This window comes from Mastomys coucha, unplaced genomic scaffold (genome assembly GCF_008632895.1).
Source record: "Mastomys coucha isolate ucsf_1 unplaced genomic scaffold, UCSF_Mcou_1 pScaffold22, whole genome shotgun sequence".
Lineage (NCBI taxonomy): Eukaryota > Metazoa > Chordata > Mammalia > Rodentia > Muridae > Mastomys > Mastomys coucha.
This window is the reverse complement of record NW_022196905.1, coordinates 81,031,904-81,046,823: the sequence shown is the minus strand read 5'-3', so window position 1 is coordinate 81,046,823 and position 14,920 is coordinate 81,031,904. Positions and strand designations below refer to the sequence as shown.

The 14,920-nt window shown below is 39.2% G+C and overlaps 1 long non-coding RNA gene across 1 annotated transcript in view; it reads left to right on the top strand.

Moving 5' to 3' along the window:
• The first annotated feature begins 9,134 nt into the window (after positions 1-9,134).
• The window catches only part of LOC116070608, a 12,116-nt gene continuing 6,330 nt past the window's right edge, over positions 9,135-14,920 (top strand). The window contains exon 1 of the long non-coding RNA XR_004110472.1: positions 9,135-9,499. This is a non-coding gene — a long non-coding RNA (uncharacterized LOC116070608). The remainder of the gene's footprint in view (positions 9,500-14,920) is intronic.

The window sequence follows — 14,920 nt, the reverse complement described above, 5'->3', positions numbered from 1 at the left end:
TTCTACCACCACCCACACATTGAGGCTTTTAGAATACTGACCGCCCTTTCGCACCCCCCCAAATAGTTGGTTGTAAAAGCAAGACGTGTGTCTTATATATATTGTTTGTATTTTTTGTCCCATACTTACAATGGACTTTTTAAAAAGAGAATGATTCAGACCTACAATATGGCTCAAAAGAATCAAGAGGCTTGCCACCCAATTATATAAGTTTGACCCCTAGAGCCTATAAAAAGTGGAAGAAGAGAACTAACTCCACAAAGTTGTCCTTCAACCTCCTCACACTAATGTGCAAATGAGCCGCTTCCATGTACATCACATATGTGTGTGCTCACAAATACAACAGCAGTGGCAATCATAATAATAATATAAAATTTCAAGGTTAAAAACTGAATAAATGAGACAATGAATACATGAAGGACAAAGGCAAACAATTACAAGTTAAAGAAATTAAGAACCCCCTAGAAAGAATGAGCCCAGAAAACACTGGATGTTTTTATTTTTTCATAGTCTATTTTTATACAAAAATTATCTTGTAAAAAAGTTATAGAAGTGGATAAAATGTGGGGAAATATTTGTGGAGACTGAGCCACACAATCCCATCTGTACTGAACCACTTTGCACTCGTTTATTGAATCAAATGCTTATGAAGTGCCTGCTCTCCTCAAGAGCCTCAAGTGTTGAAGAACTAGGCAAGCAAGACAGACAAGGCCACTGACTAGAGGGAACTTAAATTCTAGTGGGGAAAGAGACAGTAAGTAATAAACAAACATAAAGTCATTTCGGTCATATAAATCAGTAGAAAAATAAAAAAGAGAACCGTGAGAACCCTGAGATGGAGTAGTTGAGGTTCAGTGCTGCAGAAAGGCCTAATACGGCCACAGCGGCTTGAATGAGGCACTGGGAGTTGTAGGGAAAGACATCCAGGCAGACGGAACAGAAAATTCGAAGACACTGGAGGGCAGAAGAGAAAGGGAGCGGTAATGCTGGAGCACAAGGACCAAGGGAGACAGGCAGTAACGCGGCATCCAGAGGAAAAGGGGGATGCCAACCCGGGAAGGAATTAGGATCTTATTACAGCTTTGATAGAAAGCTACTGAAAAATCCTAAACAAGGATGACATGATCAAATGTAGGCACTGCAAAGTTTATTCTTAGAACTGAGTGGAGAATAGATTGGAGCAGAAGAATGGCTTGCCTTGTGTCGTGGTCTGAATACCGATCTGCAACAAAGTTCTTGCTGAGACTTACTGCCACTGCAGGAGGAGTAAGACTTCAAAGGAGTGATGAGACTCAGGGGACTGGTACGTTTATAAGACAAGTCTATCTATCCACCAATCTATCCCTGTCTCTCCCTTTCCCCCCTCCTCCCCCTCTCCCTTGCCCTTTCTCCCTTCCTCCTCCCCTTTTTCCTTCTTCCATGAAGTGGTACCACAAGAAAGTCCTCACCAGATGCCAGCAGCAGCTTGGTCTTGGGCTTCCCAGCATCCAGAGCTAGGAGTCAATAAATATCCATTCATAATGGATTGCAGTCCTAAGAATTCTGATCAGCACGTGAAGAAAGCTAAAACAAGCAGTAAGCACTAGAGGAGAGAAATGGATAATTTCAAAACAGATTTGGGCAAGAGAGTCAAGTGGTCTTGTAGATAGATTAGGTGTGAGTGCTGAAGAACAGAACGTTAAAGTATTTATCTCTCCTAATTTTATTTGTTTCCAGTCTATTGATTCCTTTACTGGTATTAAATGGTATAGTGATTTGGGGTTTGGCTTGTTCTTCTACCAGGATCCTACAGGACATTGTTATTTATTTGAGATCTCTGTTTCTTCATGTAGGCACTTGGGGGCTATAAATGTACCTCTTAGGATTTCTTGCATTGTACCTCCTAGGTTTGGCTATGCTGTGTTCCCATTGTCATAGGGTTTTGTATAATCTAGTTCTTGGTTTATAAAATGACATATTCACCATTCATTTCTACATTGTTTAATCTCCATGAAATTGTGTAAGTTCTAGAATTTCTTTTACTATGTATTTGTAATCTTACTCCACTGTGATCAGATAGACTATAAGGAGTTATTTCAGTTTTCCTGTGTTTGTACAGATTTGCTTTATGCCCTAACATGTGATCTCTTTTGAAGAACGTTCCATGAGCTGTGGAGAAGAATATGGTTTTGGATGAAATTTTCTGGAGATTCTGTTAAGTCCTCTTGATCTATGATGTCATTTAACATTACTATGTATGGGTTTTTTTAAATAAGGAAGACCTGTCAATGGCTAAGAGTGGAGTATTAACATCACCTACTACTATTTTACTGGGGTCACTTTGTGGCTTTAGAGCTAATCCTATTCATTTTATCAAGATGGGTGCACCTGTGTTTAGGTCATACTTTTTTAAATTGTCTTTTCTTCAAGGATTGTTCCTTCAGTAAGAATGAAGTAACCTTACCTCTTCTCACTCGCCTTGGTTTAAAGTCTGTTTTGACAGGTATTTACAGTGACACCCACGTATTTCCTATGTAGTTGGAACACCCCTTCATATCCTCTACCCTAAGGTAGAGGCTGTTATTTGTAGTAAGGTTCATTTCATGGAGGCAGCAGAGAGATGATTTGTGCCTTTTAATCTAATCTACTAGTTTGTGTCTTTTAGTTGGGGAATTGAAATCATTAATATTCAGAGCCCTTCCTGATAGTCATGGACTAATTGGTGCCATTTTGTTGAGTTTCTAGTACTTTTCCTCTTCCTCTTTTGATTGGTCGAGTATGGTTTGTTCTTTACTGTGTCCTCGTGAATAGATTTGTTTTCTCTTCAGTCTGAAGGATTTTTTTTCAAGTGTTTTTCATAGAGCTGGTTCAGTGGTTATAAATTCCTTTAGCCTATTTTTATCTTGCAAATCTTTTTTTTCCCTGAAATTGTGACAGCTTTGCTGGGTATAGTAGTCTGCCTTGACAGCTTTGCTGGGTATAGTAGTAGGCCTTGATAGATGTTGCCTTTTAGAACTTGAAGCATTTCAGTCTAGGCCCTCTTGGCTTTTATTTTTAGTTAAGTAATATTCTAGCAGGGCAGTGGTGGCACACACCTTTAATCCCAGCACTTGGGAGGCAGAGGCAGGTGGATTTCTGAGTTTGAGGCCAGCCTGGTCTACAGAGTGAGTTCCAGGACAGCCAGGGCTACACAGAGAAACCTTGTCTTGAAAAAACAACAACAACAATAATAATAATAATAATAATAATAATAATAATAATAATAATAATATTCTGTAATTCTGATGGGCCTACTTTACATGGGACTTGATGACTTTCTCTTCCTGCTTTCAATATACTTTCTTCGTTCTGGGTATTTAGAGTTTTCTTTGTAATGAGAAGAAGGGAAGACCTTTTCTGGTCATGTCTTTCTGGTGTCTTAAATTTCTATGGTATCTAGATTGATATCTCCTACCTCTGCCAAATCCCTCTCTTTTTTCTGTAGCTATCATTGGTATCTTTCAGAGTACCATAGATACCTTGGAAGCTCCACTTGGACCTTTTCCCTTATTTTTATCCTTGTTTGGTTGTTCCAATTTTTGCATGCGGTCTTCAAACTCAGTGCTCTGACCTCTCTTTAATCCATTCTGTTGGTGAGAATTTCCACAGAGTTTGTATTGAATGTATTGAGTCTTTTTATTTTGGGCACTTCAGATTGTCTTTTTTTCCTTTAGTATTTCTATCTCTTTATTGAATTCCTCTTTTGTATCTTGCATTGTATTCCTCCTTTCATTTAGCTGTTTGCTTTCTCAAGAGAAACTTGTTTTCTTTGGACATATTGATAACTGTTCTATTGAGTTCTCTGTATTTCATCTGAGACTCTCAGTAGATGTCATTACTGTAGGGTTAGTAATTTTTGGAGGAATTATGTGTCTTGGTTTTTTTTAATTTCTTGTGCTGTTATATTGGGGTTTACATATTTGGTATTATTTCTTTGCTTGTTTTATTTTTTATTAACTATATTATATAATTTCAGTTGAAGTATATTCATGTGAGACTTGAAGTTGAAGTTGAGAAAATAGTTCCTCAGTCCAGAAGCTCAGGTTGCCAGATGTAAATTCCATATTATTTCATGGATTATATAACACCATAAGCAACCACAGCAGCTTGATATTACCACTATGCAAACATAGTAGCCAACTAATAATATAGCTCAATCAACAACTGTGGAAGAACAACCAACCAAGGGTGGTGTGGGTATACTCAGATTAGGAGTGGGATGTAATTTGAGGTAAGATAGATAAAAATAAGTATTAAATAAGAATAAAAATAAATAGGTTAGCTCTGAAAAGAAACAAAAATCAAGGGAGTGTGTGCTATGTAGTAGTTTTCTCAAGACTGAAGCATTCCAATCTTCAGGAAGCTCCTTAAGTAGAAAGGTAAACTACTCAAAATAGCTTCAGGAAATCCCTGAAACTGACCAAAACCACTAGGTCCCTTCCTGCCAGAGTAAGCAATAAAAGCTGAGAGTTGCCCTCAGATGCAAGGGAGCTAACCTGCAAAGAAGCTCTAGAACCAGACCAGCTTCCTGGAAGAAGCAGAAACCAGCTGATCTGCCTGGAAGAGTCTCTTGGAAAGGACACTCTTCAACCTGCTGAGCTGCCTATATGCTATGTAGAGTATGCTTCCAGTTCGGAGCTTTTGGGAGCTGTCACTCATGCTGGAATGAGCTTTGGGATACACTGTCTGTGAGTCACTTCTGCTCCTGTAAGTGCCCCCGTCACCCATATTCCTGTAATTAATGCCAATAAAACTCATTGGTTCACCAAGTTGAACTTTGGCAGTATTCACACTTTGGTCTGTCATGGGCTCCCTGTCTGGATGTGTAGACATGTGTGTTGTATGTCCTCAGGAAAAGTTTGTCACACAACAGATGGGTAAAGCAGCTAGAAGAGGAAGTAGGTATATTGTTATGGTACCTGCTACATATATGTAAGTGAGACTACAAATAGGATAGACTGCTTACGGGTAAAATTCCTAGGTACGACAGATGGGTTAGGGAATTGGAACACAAAGTTGTTAGGTTTTCAGAAACGACCCTTCCTATTATTTTTTTCTTTTTACACCTAACATTTTTTTCACCTTTCTTAGAGTAGTATAAAATGTAAGAATTTCTATGTTTTTCAAAAGTCATACTTTTAATTTTAAAAATTTTTAACAAATGATACATTTTGAGAGTAAATTATGTTCCTAGGCATTGGGATCCATTCCCCCATTAGTGAATAAAGCCACATTGTTTTGCTGCTACAGTAACTGGGAGAGTGACTTGACACTCCGTGTGTGCAGAGAGAACAAGTGTCAATAATAAACAGTGTTCCCCGTGACAGCACGTATTTCAGCAAGTGGCTCTCTAAGAGTATTGCTAGTTAGTAATGATTTACTTTGTAGTAACCCAGTAAGATTTTATTATTCTTTCAGATTATAAAACCCTCTTCTATTTTTTAAATATTTAACTTCTCATTTAGTTTCATTTCATCTGTATAAGTATTTGCCTGTATGTATTTATGTGCACCGTGTACTTTTCTGGTGCCTGTAGAAGCCAGAAGAGAGTTCCAGATCCCCTGGAACTGGAGTTACAGGTGGCTGCGAGCTGCAATGGTGGTGCTGGGAACTGACGCAGGTTCTCTGCAAGAGCAGAAATTGTTCTTAACTGCAGAACCACCTCTCCACCACTACCCCTCCTCTCATCCTTTATGAACAAAATAAACTGAACTCAAGACTCGGGACTTTCTATTTGTACCTTCAGTTCTATGTCTTATGGGTCATGCCAATATTAGTATGCACTGAATGGTGTTAGAATTCTGGAAGCCACCCCAACTACACACACACACACACACACACACACACACACACACACCTTAGTAACACTATGCACCTTTTTATTTGGTTAGTTGGTTGGTTGGTTTGGTTTGGTTTGTGGGGTTTTTTTGTTTTGTTTTGTTTTGTTTTGTTTTTAAGACAGGACTCCCTGTTATATAACTCTGGATGTCCTGGAACTGACAATATAGACCTGGCTGGTCTCAAACTCATACCGACCCACCTGTCTTGGCCTCCTGATCAAAGGTGTGTGTATACCACCACTCCTAACATTTAAATATTTTTCTTTTTTTTTTACAAAAATAAAAATAAAAACTACCCCATAGTAGTGTTGAAGCCTTATACTGTTCCAGATACAACAGGGAACTTTTTATTGCTATTTACTGGGACCACATCTTTTAAAGAACCATAAAACAAATGTTTTATATGTTTCAAATATTTATGTGTTTATTTGTGTTGTTGTCTTCCGAAGAGTCTGATTTAAGAGGCTTACTTCTTTTTCTTTCAGAAATGTGCATACAGTAGAAACGAGGTAAAACCTTAATATAGGAACTGGAGAGGTAGCTCAGCAGGTAAAGGCACTTGCCAGCAAGCCTAATGACCTAAGGTCTGTCTCCTGATCTCATAGGGTGGAGAGAGAGAAAATCAACTCCAGCAAGGAATTCTCCGAGGTGCACATGTATGTCATGGTGTTATGTGCCCCATGCATATAGTATAAACACACATATACACAATAAATAAATCATTTTTTAATTAAGAAAAAAAGATGTTATTCTTAACAAGGGATTGCAAATCCTTTTCTGGAAAATGTCAAGCAGAAAATTTGTTTGGCTTTGCTAGCCAAATATTCTCTGTCTTAGCTAGTCAGCTGGCCAGTGTTTTGAGAAAATAGCTGTACGTGATATGCAAATGAGTGGGTGTGGCCAGATTTGACCAAAGGGCTACATTGTACCACTATCTCCCTTTCAGGTGCCTCTATGTGACTTTAGACTCATTGTTTTCATTCTATTTGAGACTATTCTATGACTCCTTATTCAGCCCATCCTCCTAGGTTGCCGAGTCTGAGATAAGTCAATTATCCTATGACGTAAGTGGCTGGAATGCTACAGAACAACTCTGGAACACAAGAGCAAAGAGAAGCAGAACAACAGACTATATGAGGTATTTTAGAATGAAAAGAAAAAGGTGTAAAAAGACTAATGCAGAACCTTTAACAAAGCATTCTAGCACCTTGTACAGATACATCTAAATTAAAATATGGCTGGGGGTGGGACACTCCCCAAAGGCATGAGTATCACACCAAGTGAAGTCAGCACTTTTACGTCTCTTAATTAAACAACCTAGTAAGACTAATGTGAGAAAAGTAAAGTCCACACCATAAACAATCCCATCATACAAAGTAAAAGTGAAAGACAAAAATAAAAGATTAACTTTATAATGTATTTAATGATCTCCTTCTTATACACTCATAAGAACAGATCCTGTGCTCCTATGGCCAAATGAGACATCTGTTATCAACCTGCCCTGAGCTGCTTATTTCCTTCCCAGCTTGTATTACCAATCACTCTCTAGGTCCCCGGAACCCTAGGCTTTGCCAAAGATTAAATTATCCCTCAGTACATAGAACATTGTTTTAATGAAGACCGGTGTTACCAAAAGTAACAAATCAAGAATCATCAATAGATGAGAATAAGTGGAACTGAATTCTCAAGTAAGACTTTGATGGATCTTTGAGTATCTTATTTTTCTAACCTTACATGATTGCCAATTCTAGCCATATACCATAGGCATAAACAAGTCTGTTTCTCCAACATTGAACACACCGATGTCTGAAGTCAAGCATAAACGGTTCTTTGACATTGCTGATCCTTTGTTCTTTCCAGGGCAAGTCCACTTTCCCCTGTGCTCCACGTTCATTAGTGAGTCACTCCCCACTCTGGTGAACTATCACTCCACTTGAAAGACAAGGACAAAGAAAGCAAAGAGAGCAAAGAAAACAAAAGCAACAAAGACTAAACTCAGGCAGTCGACATTTCAGTGTTGAACTGAGACCACAACGCTAGGGGTTATCTAGTTACCAGCTATACACCTCTGACTTTGCTGGCAGCAGGAGTCAACATGGGACTTAAACTATCCTATTGCTTTGAGAGGGAGTCTACTGTCTTTCGAATTTAACACAAACCATGAGCTTTGGAATCAGACCATCCCAGATACAAAGCTTGGTTCTATCCACCCTCTCAGTAGCTTCTTTTATAGCAGTGGTAGTAACACCCAGGGCTGGTTGTGGGGGGTCAGTGTTACTGATAATTTAGCAACCACATAAAGACCCAGTTCACAGTTCTGCAATGCCTTCTCGGTGCATCAAATGCATCTAACGCTTTTGATCTATATTCTGCGTTCAGGTGGGTATATAAGACTATTACCTCCTCAGGGATGTCGAGTGAGTTAAGGTTGCTGCTTGATATGAAGATGAGCACCTTAAGTGTTTGCCATTATTAAATTCCTTTCCTATTTTCTGAAATTGTAGTCTCACTGGAGTCCTACACTCCCTAGAAGATGCAGTGAGAATGACCAGAATTATTACATCAAGGAGCAAACTTATTTCTTTCCAATTACCTTTTCATTCCTTTTTTCTAAATTCAGAAATCAGAATTAGTAACCCAAGTCAGAACTCATTATTTCTTCTTGTTGAATCACTTTTACTTTCTTTTATTCCTTTAATGGTTGCAAAGTTAGAACATGGAGTAGGCCCCTGAGAGGATAATTAATCGTCTTTTATCATCTGCAGCACTTACTTCATTGTTTTGCAGCCGGATGCATTCTTTCAACCACATACAGAGTTAATAATGTGGGAAACACTGTGCTGAGTGGTAGGTACAGTTAACTGGATGTGGCATAGTCTCTGTCTTTATAAAGCTTATTGAAAAGTTCCTTTAAAAGCCAAAACTAAATGAACATAGAAATAGGCGACTTGTTGATTGCAAATGGTTGTAATTACAAAATGGTGAATTACAAGAAGTTGGACAACAGTCATCTTTGAAAACAGATAGGTGGAGATCAACTATGAACTCTGGTGAGTTGGCACCTAGTACCTAAAGGGACCACAGCAGGAGACAACCTCTCTATCTCCACATTCCCTACCACTGACATCATCTCTTAGTAAGACACAACAATGAGCCATGGATGATGCTGTCTGGGTGGGGCAATGGATGTTCCTGTAGAGTAAGTTAATGAAATAATCATATTGCCACATGACAACTTCTCTCACCCTATAACCCTGTACTTGCCTTTAGGGAAGTCCCATAAATTGTTTGCTTACTGAAACAAGTAGTGGTCTATTGTTTTGTGTTGAAGAGCTCAAGTTGGTGTCTCTACTGGAATCCTACAGATCACTGATGGCTCATGTTCTTAAAGGAATGAAAATCAAGCTACCAACACCAAATACCCCATCCCTCTCCAAGACACATGCTTTGTTCATGTAGACAGCCCTACACAATACTCAGATTATGCAGGGGCAGGAGGTTGCAATTTATTGCATTCTTTAAAACTCTGTATTGATTTAGATGGTAAACATTACTGATGGCGCTCTACTTCTCCAAAGTGTATGTCCTCCTTCGGGAGATCATCAGCATCTCCTTCTCATTCCATGGCCACTACATGAAAGGTGAGTACCCAAACCAACTTCTTCCTCTTTTATTCCAGTGCTTAATTTTGACTCCTTGAATGTGGCAGAATTGTGAGCTGCTCTGAGTACTGTTAGACAATGTTTTCATTTGTGAACTTTCTTTCTAATAGATTTTGTTTGTCTTCCTGTTTTACCTTTTTTACTAAGCCCTCACCCTCCTATCTTATTTTTCATCTCGTGGTACTTCTACTCTATGATATTGATAGCCCTCTATGTGTCCAACTCTTCTCTACCTCCACCTCATTTCCAGTTTTATTTCCTCGCTATTTAAACAAACTATTTTCTGAATTTATAAAGTGAATATTCTTTTGCCTTTCATCAAATTATTGGATAAATAAATGGAATCATTTATCTGACTTTTGGCTAAGATCAAGTACAAAGATACAGAGGTGTTCCATGGGAGAACAATTAACTGTACAGGAAAATAGTCATAATTTCACCCAGCACCAAAAGATAGCATTAAAAATATCTGTGCCTGTCTAATTGCATATCCTGTATTCTTGAAAACAGGGTCTAGAGATAACAGTTACCTGCACATATGTATAAGATAAAATCGTAAGGAGTGGGTTCTGCTTCTTCCAACTGTAGATCATCATCCAGGAAAAGAGCATATCAGGTCATAATTAAGATAGTCTACTTAAGGGCTGGAGAGAGATGGTTCAGTGGTTAAGAGCACTGACTGCTCTTCCAAAGGTCCTGAGTTCAAATCCTAGCAACCCCATAGTGGCTCACAACCATCTGTCATGAAATCTGACACCCTCTTCTGGTGTGTCTCAAAACAGCTACAATGTACTTACATATAATAAATAAATAAATCTTAAAAAAAAAAGATAGACCACTTAAGATTCACAGTACAGTGATTTAAACCATTCATTTACTAGCAATGTGACCTTGGTCAATACAAGCTAACCTCTCTAGACTCCGTTTCTACATTAATAAAAGGTATCTACCTCACCAGCTTTTTTATGTAAAGTATATTAATTAAATTGGTGTAAAGTGTTCAGAAAGCCTGGTACATTGTTTTCAATAAATATTAACTGTCATTCTAAAAATTTCAAACTACTGAAATCCTAATAATGTACAAAATCAAATAAAATGTGTTGGAAAACTGGGCCCAGGTTATGATGTAGCCTTGTTGATCATCAGCAGGGATATAGGACTGCACAGAAAGCTCCACATCCCCATAGCAAACGAAAAGTGTATCAAGGTTATCACTCTGCAAGGAATCGTCCTAGGGTGACTCCCAGAAGAGAAAGGGAAGACTCCCCACAAAGACGCAGTCTTCATCAACACCCACAGTTGTAAAAATAAGTTTTTAAAACAACTGAGAACCAGTATATCTTTTTGCTTTCCCACAATGTTAAGAGAAAGCAGTAGTTTGTAGAAAGGCTGTCAAGCACAACTCCATGTCCTTTGTATGGCTGTATACCACACCAATTTACATTTATGTTCATTTATTGATAAGTCAACCATATTTAAAAAAAAAAAAGCCCATCTAGAGCTCTGTGAAATTCACCCAGGTGTTTCACAGATTTAAAAATATTAACTTCTTTTGTATCTGAGGTGAACCTGCCACTTCAGCACTTTCTTCTCCGATTCCCATCACATCAGCGCTTGGACTCCCATCACATCAGCGCTTGGACTGCGGCAGTCTGCAAAGTGCACACAAGCTAACTCATCCCTCGCTGGCCCACCCACACTTTGTCTACACTCCCCCTCCACCCTAACCAGAATCCAAACACCATGGGTGGCAGAGAGCACAGAAGAGCCAGTAGAATGTCCAGAAACCGGTCTGATGAGGAATCAAAACACGTATCAGCATTAGAAGTAGCTGCCAGCCCCGAACACCCTTCTCAGAACCAACCGTCCCTTCCTCGGGACATGGCTACGAGGCTAAAGGGACTTGTGAATCTGGTACTTAGAGGTGAAGTGCCATGGAAACCATGGTTTGAATTTAGAGGAGTTTGAAATGCCAGTTCAGCATCTGAGGTCTCTAGCGAGCCTTTGAGAACCAGCCAGCTTCTACCAAACCTCTGCGTAAGTGGAAGCAGGGGATCAGTACTGATTAGTCCCTTTAGTTAGCTAATAAAACTAAACTGTTTTCTTAGGCACGGTAGTTGGTTTCTTTGCCAGTGTAAGCAGAAAATTGGACTCACTGTGTTTAGACATGCCCTTTCAGTCAGGTCAGAGTTGTATATTCGTAAACCTTTTTATCATGTTTAATATCTACACAGGTGATTCAGGGATGTGTTGTTTACATTATTCTTTCCTTTAAAAGAGAGTAAGAGTCTGAGTCAGGAGTATGTCTGCCTGAAATTCTGAGTTTTAATTGAGTCTTTCCTCATGAATTTTGGTTATTGTTTATGGTTTTCCTCCATTATAAACACCATAGAAGCCAAGGAACACTCTCATGAAACTCATTTTTCATCATTTAGTGATCTTAAAATTATACTTAAATCTTGAAAATAAGGCTCTATACTCAGTGTGGCATTTTCTGGTGTGTTGGGCTTTTAGGAAGTTTTGTTTGTCCCCTTCACACTATCGCCTTCCTCCTCAGGAACCTCAGAAAGCAGCATGATGCTAAATGCCAACCCATGAAAAGATCCCTACAAGTCTTGTAATGTACACATGCAATGTACACAGAAGCAATAAGCAGAACCTCCATGCAATACTATTTATGGCCCATTATCATCTTTTTAGTATACAAAACGTCCAGAAGTACAAAGCCTAAGAAATTCAATTCAAAAATAAATATTTTAATAAAAACTTTGATTACGGAAGGAGCTGAATGGGTTAGCAACCCCACAGGAAGAACAATAACAATCAACCAGACCCCACTAAAGCTCCCAGAGACTAAACCACCAACCAAAGAGTACACATGGAGGAACCCATGGCTCCGGGTGCATATGTAGCAGAGGATTATCTTATCGAGCACCAATGGGAGGGGAGCCCCTTGGTCCTGTGGAGGCTCAATGACCCAGCTTAGGGGAATGCTAGGGCATTGAGTCAGAAGGAGGTGGATGGGTGGGGGAGCACCCTCATAGAAAGAGGGGAGATGGGGGAAGGACAGGGGTTTTAACTTGGAAGGGGGGATAACATTTGAAATGTAAATAAATAAAATAACCAATAAATAAAATAAAACTTTGTTTACATCAGGTATGAAGATAAAATTACAAAGCTAGTCTTATTATAAAGACATACTCCATATTCTATTTATCATTCATTCCCTTTTGGAAGTAAAAATGATGGCAGTGTTCTGATTGTCTTGATTTCTAAGAGACCTGGACGAACTGCCATTCATATTTAAATAACATATAACTGCAACTTCCATTGTCTTCACAGTATCTTGGCTACAGATACATCCTCATCTTAGCTTCTTATACCCATGCAGATACAGTTATGCTTCACAACTCAGGTGTGCAGACTTCTCATAATTACAAGTTAGAGTGTTGTATTTACACCTACAGATAAAGGACTAAATGATTAAACAATCAATGAGTAATGCAGCCATAATTATGCTATTTAGACAAATGCTGGGTAGGAATAGTCTGCCTTCACAAACATGAAGCATTTTTTTATGACATGCCATTCTAAATCTCAATTTAGAATAACTAATAAAAATGATTCTAAGTCACTTTGCAAATATAAAACTGCTAAGCATGAGCTGAATCAGTACTATCAATTAAGCTGTGAAGGGTTTGGAGCAGAAAGATAATGTTGTCTCGTCATTGTTAAAATAAGGTCAAAATTACTGTGCATGAAAAGCTAAAGGTCCATATGAATATGCTTATACATCAAGCCTCCAATAGATTTAGTTGCTAGGTCTTTTTTATTTTTTTCAAGACAGGGCCTCATGTAATCCAGGCTGACCCCCCTACTCATTATATAGCAAATATGACCTTCAGCTTTGATCTTCCTGCCTCTACCTCTCAAGTGCTGGGATTACAAGTATGTACCACCCATGGAAGCTTTGTGTAGAGTTGGATAGCAAACTTTAGAGCTTCATCTATGCTAGCAAACACTCTACCAACTGAGTCATATGCCTAGCCCTGTTATGCCTCTTTAATACAGTATTTTTATACCAGCCTTCCAAGAATCACAATGCATATGTTTGGACATGAGCCAGCTTGTATCATAACCCAGTTTTACTGTGTTGTACCAATAAGTTTGATTATATGAGTCAGTTATGACTAAAGCTCTATGAGCTTTGTTATAAAATGTAAGTAAGATATAGCATAGCAGTGAAATCGTTAGAGTCATACATTTGGAGAAGAAATGTGTGTGAGCACACACACACACACACACACTTTTACCTCATCAGCCCATGATAATACATCAAGAATCCTTTTTTTGAGGCTCACCAAAATTTCTGACCAATGTATGAAGAGACAGAGTGTATGAAATCCTAACTCCCTTCCCACCACAAAAGCTTGTTGGCAACACCCTGAGGAATTCTTGCCATGGAGTTAGCCTGTTGAGACCATGTATCATCATTCCCATGAGGCCCAAATGGGCCTTTATGAATAATAGCAAAGGAACATAACAAGGAGGAACAGACTGGGCCCCTGTTTATTAAAAGCTAACAAAGGTTGTGTGTATTCTTGTAAGATTTGTACTGACCACACTGTAAAGAATTATGAGGTACAGGGAACACTGCAGCACATGCTTGTGATCCTAGTATTTGGGAGGATGAAGCAGGAGGATTGTTGGAGTTCAAGAGCTATGGAGAAAGACACTGTCTCAAAGCAAGAAATAACTGTGGTGTGCAAAGTTTATGTGCATGTTTATTACCCAGTGTGTTGGTTATTTTTATGTCCACTTGACACAAACTAGAGTCATTTGGAAATATGGACTCTCAATTAAGAAAATACCTCTGTAAGACTAGCCTGTAGGCAAGTCTGTGGGGTATTTTATTAGTGATTGATGTGGAAGAGCCCAGCTCATTATTGGTGGTGCCAGCCCTGTGAAGGTGGTCATGGGTGCTATAAGACAGCAAGCTAAGCAAGCTATGAGGAGAAAGCCAACAAGAAGAACCCCTTCATGGCCTCTGTGCCATTTCTTCCCTCTAGGTTCCTGCCCTGAATTCACTGGATAAACCATTACAAGCTATAATGTGAAATAAACCCTTTTCTTCCTCCCCCCCCACCCCAGGTTGGGATCCCCTGTTCCCTCACCCTCCCCCTGCTCACCATCCCACCCCCTTCTGCTTACTGGCCCTGGCATTCCCCTACACTGGGCATAGAACCTTCACAGGGCCAAGGTCCTCTCCTCCCATTGATGACCAACTTGGCCATCCTCTGCTATACACATCCTGCTGGAGCCATGAGTCCCTCCATGTGTACTCTTTGGTTGGAGATTTAGTCCCTGGGAGCTCTGAGGGTACTAGTTAGTTCATATTGT